The sequence below is a fragment of the Panicum virgatum genome, chromosome 5K (assembly GCF_016808335.1).
Source record: "Panicum virgatum strain AP13 chromosome 5K, P.virgatum_v5, whole genome shotgun sequence".
Classification (NCBI taxonomy): Eukaryota; Viridiplantae; Streptophyta; class Magnoliopsida; order Poales; family Poaceae; genus Panicum; species Panicum virgatum.
In genome coordinates, this window is record NC_053140.1 from 36,693,559 (window position 1) to 36,703,380 (window position 9,822).

General features: G+C 44.9%; 1 pseudogene; it reads left to right on the plus strand.

The window, feature by feature from the left end:
- The first annotated feature begins 2,222 nt into the window (after positions 1-2,222).
- LOC120707216 lies at positions 2,223-7,726 on the plus strand (annotated as a pseudogene).
- Positions 7,727-9,822: the final 2,096 nt, after the last annotated feature.

Below are 9,822 nucleotides of genomic sequence, written 5' to 3' on the forward strand. Positions count from 1 at the left end.
ACCAGCATCATAATGAATTTCCGCTTCATACACAACCAGGGAGGAAGGTTGTATATACAGAGTGTCACAGGCCAGGTACTATGGCCACTGCTCTACTCACTGAAAGGATTCATGCCATCCGTACTTAAGCCGAACCTTATATTCCTCGCATCATTTGCAAATATTGGGAATGTTCTGTCCACTTTTCTCCACTGCGACCCATCAGCGGGGTGTCTCAACATATTGTCTTGCTTACATTCTTCTTTGTGCCATCGCATCAATTTAGCATTCGTTTTGTTCATAAACAAACATTTCAGATGTGGTATTAGAGGGAAATACCACATCACCTTGGCAGGCACCCTCTTCTTGAGACGCATCCCCTCAACGTCGCCTGGATCATCTCGAGAGATCTTATACCAGCATGCGTTGCATACAGGGCATGAATCCAAATTTTCATACTCACCTTGATATAGGATGCAGTCATTAGGACAAGCATGTATCTTCTGTGCCTCTAATCCTAAAGGACAAACAACTTTTTTGTCTCGTATGTTGTCTCCGGCAAGGTGTTACCCTCAGGGAGTAAGTTTTTTATAAGTTTCAGCAACTCCTCGAATCCATTGTCAGACAAACCATTTGATGCCTTCCATTGCAACAATTCCAATGTGGTACCCAACTTCTTTTGGCCTTGTTTGCAATCTGGGTACAACAATGTTCTGTAGTCCTCCAACATACGCTTTAGATCTCTCGATTCCTTTTCTGTTTGGCAAACTTCCTCAGCTTCGCGCAGCATCTGACCAAAATCATCTTCTACAATGTATCCTTCAGTATCTTCTTCAGGCTCACCCATTGCAGTGTCATTGGAAAAGGCATTATAATTGGCTGCAAAGTCAGGAATCCTGTCCTCTTCTTCTACATTATTATCCAGCATAATTCCTCTTTCTCCATGCTTGGTCCAAACATAGTAGTTCAGCATAAAACCACTATTAAACAAGTGACTGTGGATGGTTCTTGATGATGAGTAATCCTTCTCATTCTTACAGAATTTGCAAGGACAACGAACGAAACCGCCATATTTGTGTTTCTCGGCCGCTTCTATGAATTCATGCACGCCATCAATGAACTCCTTTGAACACCGGTCGGCCATGTACATCCATTGCCGACTCATCTGGGTCCATAATACATTTATATACATCATTGTAGTGTACAAATAATTCATTCATACTACCAATTTATAACTAACATTGAATACGCTATTAATAAAACTTAACTACAAAATTATAACGATGCATATGGCCTTCTGACTGCATGACTGTGTAAAAACTTTGTTTCTCTATATGAAACTTTATATTTTTGTACAAGAAACGACGCATGTGGCCTCCTGGCTGCATGACTGGGTAAAAAACTTTATTTCTATATATGGACCTTGGTTTGTTTGCCTAGAGCCTTAGGATTTGGGATCATCGTTTGTGCAATGATTCTCTTTGGCATGGTAATTCTGGCTGTATTAATGGCAGTGGCACGATAATATTTTTTTCTTGTAGACGCGCACGCTGCAGCGCAGCAGCGGTAGGCCTAGCTGAGCTGCGGGTCTCGAATTGGCGCAGCATGCATCTCGAATGTGGAATCTTGTAAAGTTTTGGAATTTTGAAGGGAACTAAATAAAACCCCCTTGCATATGTAATTGATAATATTTCCATACAAAATTTGAATTCAAATATATAATTGATAATGCACCGGTGCCAAACAATAGGCTTCGGCACCGGTTGAAGTTACCAACCGGTGCCTTTGTGGTGGGCACGTGGCGGCACCGGGTCATGGCAAAACCCGGTGCCATTGTCCGCTATTTAGGCACCAGTTCGTGCCACCAACCGGTATCTATTCCTCCTTGTTCTTTTGGTATTTGGTATCGGTTGGTGGCACTAACCGGTGCCTATACTGGGGTTTTGGTACCGGGTGATGCTTTAACCCGGTACCAAACCCCTTACCTTTAATCGCTGCTGGCCAAAAGTACTAGCTGCTTTTGCAGCCGGTACTGATGTGTGGCATTAGTACCAGTTGCAACAGCAGCTGATACCTTTGGCCATGACCTTTGACCCGTTTTCTAGTAGTGCAAAAAAGGACCATAAAGAACCTTGACAATAAAGAACCTTGACATGCATGCATTTTTGAGTCCTGAACTGATGGCATCGAGTACAGTCTGTGTTAACCTTCAGAGTATTTATTGGTTTTTATTTTATCGATTTTAATGTGCCTTGTTCGTTTTCCTCCTCATTGTTGTTCTAAGCTGGATTTATTTTGTATTTTTCAGATTGTAGAGTTCATCTCTGTGCTGCTTACGATTGGTAGTGAAACTGCTGAAAAGGAGTTAATAAGGCAATCAGCAATAAAGCGCTCTATTGATTTGTTCTTTGAGTAAGTGTAGATATCATTTTTTGTAAAGCTGTTTTTTTCTCTGCTCAAATTCCCTGATTTATAATAATTGTTGGAAACAGGTACCCTTATAATAACTTTTTACACCATCATGTTGGAAATATAATTGTTTCTTGCCTGGAGGGTAAAAGAACTGAACTTATTGAGCATGTTCTTAATGACTGTGACATTGTTGGTAAAATTCTTGTTGCGGAAAGACTTTCTTCTTTGTCGACTGAGTCTAACGCGGTAAGTTACTAATAGGGTGTAAATTATTTTACTTCATTCTAGCGGTAGAGTTCCTTTTTCATCTTTTTTATGACTTCTCTGCTCAGCCTACCGTACCCTCAGAAGAGAAAGCCCCTCCAAGAATTGGGAATGTTGGTCACATGGCAAGAATAGCCAATAAGTTTATTCAGTTGGGAAATAGTAACAGCATAATACAGGCACACTTACAGGTTATTTTTCCTTCGTCTAGCAATCGTTGGTTTAAAGGTATTAGTGGTTTTCTGCTGATGCTTGTGTTTTGAACGTTTCTATCCTTTTAATAGGAAAATACCGAGTGGGTTGAATGGCAAACAAATGTGCTGGTCAAACGCAATGAAGTGGAGAATGTTTATCATTGGGCTTGTGGGTATGTTCCCTTTTCCGATCTTTTCTTCATTTTATCTAAACATTGCTGGCATGCTTTATTGAGGCAGGCGCCCAACATCATTACATGATCGTGGTAGGGATAGTGATGATGATGACTACCGAGACAGGGAATGTGGCAGCTCTTGCTAATACTAACTTGAGTCAGGCATTTCGTTATGGAATATACAGCAACGATGACATTGAAGAGGTGTGTGGATGTGCATCTTTTAGGGCGCCCGCAGTAGTGGGCGATTTGCCCGGCGAGTTGGTTTTTTAATCGATGAACAGTGGCCCACAGTGCCGAGTCAGCGACTCTCTCGGCGCTAGCGTGCACGGTTGCCGATGCCGTCTCCTCTCTCAGCACGCTCGCCCACGCCCCTACCGGCACTGTGACGAGCTCGTTTGAGCCGGCGACGTCACTAGCACTGGCTAGGACTGTTGCGGGTGCCCTTTAGAATAGAGTATTTCACTGCCAACATATTTTATTACCCAGTGCATACATTGTCGGCTGCTTGTCTGTGTGTGGGTGGGTGGGTAGATCATTACCTTTCCATCTCATAGTTCTCTACTCCATTAGCATGACCAGTGTAATAGGGTACTGCAACGTATTGATGATACATGTTGGTTTTGTGAATGCAGGCACAAGGATCACTTGAACGAGATGATGAGGTAATACTTAAGTGTGAATTATGTCTCAATATTGCTTTCCTGCTCATTTTAGTTGGTTGTAACATAAAATGTGATAAATGTTCGCTGCTATTTAAAAAAAATGTTTGTTACAGTTTCCTGAACATAAAAAAACGCAATCAACTTTAAGTAGAAAGGAGAAAAAATAAATTGGTATTTCGTTTCATGGAAATTGGACATTCTGGGTAGTTAGTAGACTTCAATATGTTTGGATTATATTATTTTCTTCAAGTAGATTAAGGTTGAGATTCTTGCATCTTAGTGAGTTTGTGGACTGTTCTTTTACATCTTCTTTCAGGATGTGTATTTTAACGACGAATCAGCTGAGGTGGTAATATCTTCTCTGCGTCTGGGAGATGACCAGGAAGGGTAATTTGCTATCTCGAAATGTTATCACCCTTTGCCTTTACGTAATGGCTGATAGATTATGTATCCATGTCTTTATAAAGCAGCTCCCTCTTTACAAATTCAAACTGGTTCACATTTGATGGAGAGAGAGGCATTAATGACCGTCTATCCAGTTCTGTTCCTTCATCATCACCCAATTCTGAGGAGACTTCCCTAGAGACTGAGGAAGCTATGATGGTAAAGTCATTGGCACTGAGGGTGAAATGGAAACTGTGTACCTTGGAAATGGCAGTACGGAGGCAAAGGATGTAGCAGAACGTACTGAACAGCCAAATTGTAGTACGGCAGATGAGCCACTGCAAAGTACAGAAGGTATTGAACGGCATTCAGATGTTTCGAATGGCGATACTGAAGTAGGTACAGATGAGGTTGCCTCTGCAGCAGCAGAATCCTCAGCCCCATCAGTTGAGATGGTGGCAGAGAAAACGGTAGATGAACCATTAGTGGCGGAGAGAACACGTTACACCCTGAAATTTTTAAATTTCAGGATATGATTACAATTAAAAATAAAATAATAATTTTTTCATAATTTTAAAATTTTCTCAACATTTATTTTCTTCACAGGGAATTTAGTATGTAAAAACTAAAATAATTGGTTGTTTTCAAAAATTAAATAAGGTTGTTCTTTTGTGTTCCATGCATGACGCAATGTATTATTCCATTGCTTGTTGTTCAACTCAAGTTTGAATTCTCCTGAATTTAAATTTGAATTGAATATGTTTGAATCTATTTCAAAAGAAAATGCAAAACCTTTCTCCCTCTCCCCATCTCTTTTCAGCCCAGCCGGCCCAATCCCCCTCCTCTCCTTTTTCCTTTCCTTTCCCCCCAGCCCAAACCGCCGGCCCGTTTCCTGTCCCGGCCCAACCCGCGCGCCCCCACTCCTCCCTCATCTCGCTGCTAGGCGGGGCCCGCCCGTCAGGGTCGTCCTCGACCTCGTGACGGACCGGGACTCTGTCCCGAGTCCGGATCGAGCCCGGCGCGCCGCTGATTTCGGGCGTGGCCCGCACGCCAAGGCCCTCCTCCGGCCTATAAAAGGCGCCGCCTGCACCCTGGAACCCTACCCAGCCGCCGCCGTCGCTTTCATTTCGCGCAAACCCTAGCTACAGCCGCCGCCATGGTTGGGGTTCGCTGGAGCTCCGCGGAGTCGCCGTTCCACTGCCTTCCCGATGACCTCGAGCCCCCCCCCCCCCCCCGAGGTTCGCATCAAGGTAGTGAACCGTGCGGGCCTGTTCTCTCCCTTCTTCTCGTTCTGTTTCGCCCGCGCTAGCTCGCCGGCGCCGCCGTTCCGCCATGCGCCGCAGCAAGCCTGCTCCGCTCGCCTAGGCCCCGCTCAGACGCCCCAGATGAGTTCGCGAGGTCGTGCGCGTGCTCCCCGTGCTTGCCACGCTCGACTTCGAGCCTCGGACGGCCGATTCGGCCAAGTCCGGCCATCCCGCCGCCGCCAAGCTTCGCCGCCAGCCGCTCGGCGCCGCCGCTGTTCGCCCCAACCTCCCCTGGCCGTCCGATCTTGATCTGTCGGCCTAGATTAGATTCAACTCGAGTCAAACCTAACCCTTACTAGTCAACTGTGGTACTTTTGCAAAAGAGCCCCTCGATTTTATAGGAATCAAGCCGCGGTCCATTCCAGTTCAAAAGTATTTATAAAACAACCCTTTCTTTTCTGTTTTAGCCCCTGAGTTTCTCCAAAATAGGATCCGCCATCTTTAGTGCGTAGTTTTGCAAGCTAGCCCCTGTAGTTTAGGTTTAATTATGTTTTAGCCCTCGATTTCTTTACCCAGAGCCCCTGTTCTTTCAAATCTCTTACCAATAAGCCCCTAGAACCTTGTTTTAGCCATATCTTTCACGTTTCAACTCCGTTTTCAGCGATTCTTGCGCTCACGTGATCCTTGTGACGTGTGCAATAGCTTTATTACCTTGTTATCCTCGGTGACCACACTTTGTTGTGTCTCACAAATCTTTTCTGTTAGACCTTAACCCTTTTGTTAATCGCGACTAGATCCCTGAAGCACCGTTTAGTCTATAGAATTGTCGTTTTAGTTCCGTTTTCCGCTTTTCTTGCGCTCTCGTAACCGTAGCAGCGAGCCCTATCCGTTAGTACGCTCTCTTAAAGCCTTTCTTTTGTTCTGCTGTATTGTTCTTAGATGTATCTTCTTGTTTGCTTTGTATGATTGCCCGATGATTGTTCCGAGTAGAAGGATCGTTGTTCGAAGATTGAAGATCAAGTTTTCCAAGTGAGCCAGAGTTGAAGAGTAGTAAGAGTAGCTTTTCGTTGGAGAAAGGCAAGTGACCCTAACCATACTTCTATCTATGCTTTATTTACAAGATGATATGATTTAATTGGAATATGGAGAACCACCCAGGAAAACAGTACAACCACAATACTATATGGCTCTGGTCTTGGCTGATTAATTAGATGAACTATATGTGGTGTTGGGGTGGCTCGTTTGGTGGTGTTTGGGCTTGTGTCGTGGAGCAGGTGAAGGAAGCTGTGTCTTCTGAGGGACTGCAATTGTTGGGACCAACACTTACATATAGGAATTCTTTGTAAAGGCCTCGTAGCGTCCCTATGCAATCACACCTCGGAAGTGTGGTATTGTGCCTAGCTAGCACATTGCGTGGTTGGGTTCAAAGTTCTTCGGAACTTTTACGCAAATTGTGGTGAAAGTGTACAACCTCTGCAGAGTTAAAACTAACCGGTTAGCCGTGCTCACGGTCAAGAGCGGCTTGGACTCTCACATGATTAATAAACTTAAAGATGGATTTAAATCATTTTCTGGTTATTTCTTGTGGCCTTGCTGAGTACCAACCATAAGTGTACTCACCCTTGCTTACTGCTGCTCTGAAGGAGAATATTGTGGTGAAGTCTATTGAAGATGTTGCTGAGTTCTAGGCGTACACAACCCCCAGTCGATTGCATATGAAGTTTGGAGCCTTCGTTTCCAGGATAAGCTGTATAACTCTGATAATCTTCTATTTGTTGTAATTCTCTTTTACGTGATACTGTTACTGATTATTCACTTATGATGTCTCTATATATATGAAACTTGATCCTGGCATACATATAGCTATGCATTCGGTTTTGTCCTTAAAACCGGGTGTGACAGAACAGTAGGTGAACCAGCAGTCTCGTCTGATTTGGACAATTCTGTCTCTGAAACTTCACCTGGTGTTAATGGAAATGAGCCAGCTGACTCTGAGGTGTTAATGGAAATGAGCCAGCTGACTCTGAAGTATCTTCTGAACAAGTCAGCCATGATACTGATGTACAGCAACCAGTAAAGGAAGTTGCCGGCGAGGATGTTGATGAAACAAAAACTGATGCAGTCAAAGCAAACGACTGAAATAGCAATATGTCTGATTGAGCTGATCAGAGCAAATAGTTGTGAACTGAGCCTCTGTTGACTCGGCAGTCTGCATTGATTTTGCTTCATGTGTGCTCAGCTGCCACGGAATAGTCTGAAGCAAACTGCTGTACAATAAGCAAGTGTATTGTTCTGCCATCCATCGCGGCATATCACTGTACAAATGAAACCATTGACTAACGCATGCACCGCGTTGTCTGAAACTGGTCATTTTCTTTGAAATTTACCTCCAGACTCCAGTTCATGTGCTCCGTGTAACGTCCCGCCTCCCCGAGGCCGGACCCGCTTACATCTGGCTGCTTTCTAGGACATAGACTGTCCTCACAGACCAACACCAGTCTTTTCTGCACACTTTGTCCTCACTCGTGCGCACCCGGGAAGAACTTCCCGGTCGGTCACCCATCCCAAATTTCTCCGGGCCAAGCACGCTTAACCTCGGAGTTCTTTGGAGACCGGCTTCCGGAAAAAAAGTTGCAACTTATTGGTATGAGTATCCTATTAATCCTATTAAGCCCTGGCCCGGGGTGTCACATGCTCACCCCCTTAAGAGACCGACGTTCTCGTCGGTCAATCCCAAGCCAGAAACGTCCTCTCTTGGCCACGTCCCGTACGTCCAGTGCCAGCAGCCCATGTGCCACGTCCGTGCGTCCAGTGCCAACGGTCCCTGTGCCACGTCCGTGCGTCCAGTACCAACGGCGCATCCCAGATGCCCGTGCACAGACCCGCCACGCGCCCGTACACATGCCGGTGGCATCTGCGCCCCCACACGCCCGTGCTCATGCCTCCGCACTTACGCCCATACGTGCCCGTGAAACTGCGAGAGTCGGCTCTGATACCATGCCTCCCCGAGGCCGGGCCCGCTTACATCTGGCTGTTTTCTAGGACATAGACTGTCCTCACATACCAACACCAGTCTTTTCTGCACACTTTGTCCTCACTCGTGCGCACCCGGGAAGAACTTTCCGGTCGGTCAATCATCTCCAAATTTCTCCAGGCCAAGCACGCTTAACCTCGGAGTTCTTTGGAGACCGGCTTCCGGAAAAGAAGTTGCAACTTATTGGTATGAGTATCCTATTAATCCTATTAAGCTCTGGGCCGGGGTGTCACACTCTGTCTGGTGGCAGTCTTCGTGAAATGGTATATGATACCTGAAAGAACATTCTTTGGGTGGCAACTGGTTAGTTTTTGGCTACGTAGTCTTCTGTTTATTTAGGTTAACTTTGGAACTGTATTGTGATATGTGATATTATTTCTAGTCTAGCTATTGTTGTAAGTTTATTCAGACTCCACATGTGTCAGTTCACCTTGAACATGCTATTTTTTTATAAAGATTCCTGGCTCCTTGTATTCTATTACTAATTGTTTCATCTTGACCAACCCAATCGCTGCGATTTCAAGACCGTTAGATTCACGCTCCGTTCCAAAATGTCCCTTTGTTTCTAAACGTGAGATGTTTTAGTTTATTCTGAGTTAAACTAATTTTTAAAGTTAACAATAGATGCACCACATCGACACCAGATTATTAATAGTGATTTTAATTGATATTGTGGATTTTAATTTTAATTTTTTATTTTTGTTTAATATTTTTTGAAAAATGATTTAGTATAAAATTTAAAAATTATCTTACATTTGATGAAACCTCATACTGGAGACGGTAACCGCGTAACCGGGGCACATGCGCCGCCCGGCGCCGAAAGACATCATCTTGATCTCCCTGCTCCCGGTGATGTCCACGCCGCAGCCCTCGCCGCCGAACCGCTCTGGCCAGAGCCGTCCACACCATATCTAGTCGTGCCCGCTCCACACCATCTCGTTGCGCCCAATCTCGGCCACCAGAAAGTTCAGCTCCGCGCCCCTGGGCACCCTCTCCCACCCCGCTGCCACTCCCGAGCTCGAGCACCCCTGCCGCTGCCCCGAGCTAGAGCACTCGCGTGGCCACCCTGGAGCTCGAGAGAGTATCTGCTTGGTTTTACAGAGATGGAGAAAGAAAATGTACTTCTCCCCTCCGGTCAGCAAAGGCTGAGGCTTCACACAACTAATACAAAATCTTACGTGCTTTTGAGCAATTATCTCGATTGAAGATCAACCTTTAAAAGGGAGAGGCAAAGATATATGTGGTTCAATATTTGCAGATTTTTGGCGAAATCAATCTGCACTCCACGAACATCAATTTCACATAAATTCCCAAAAAAAATGCGAAACCAACCCCTTAATGTGGAACAGTGACAGATTAAATCTCTTCCCACACTAACACACTATATATACCACACCATCGACATCTATGATGATTGCCACACACATGCTTTCTCGCTACGAACGCATGAAGCGACTCATACACATATTT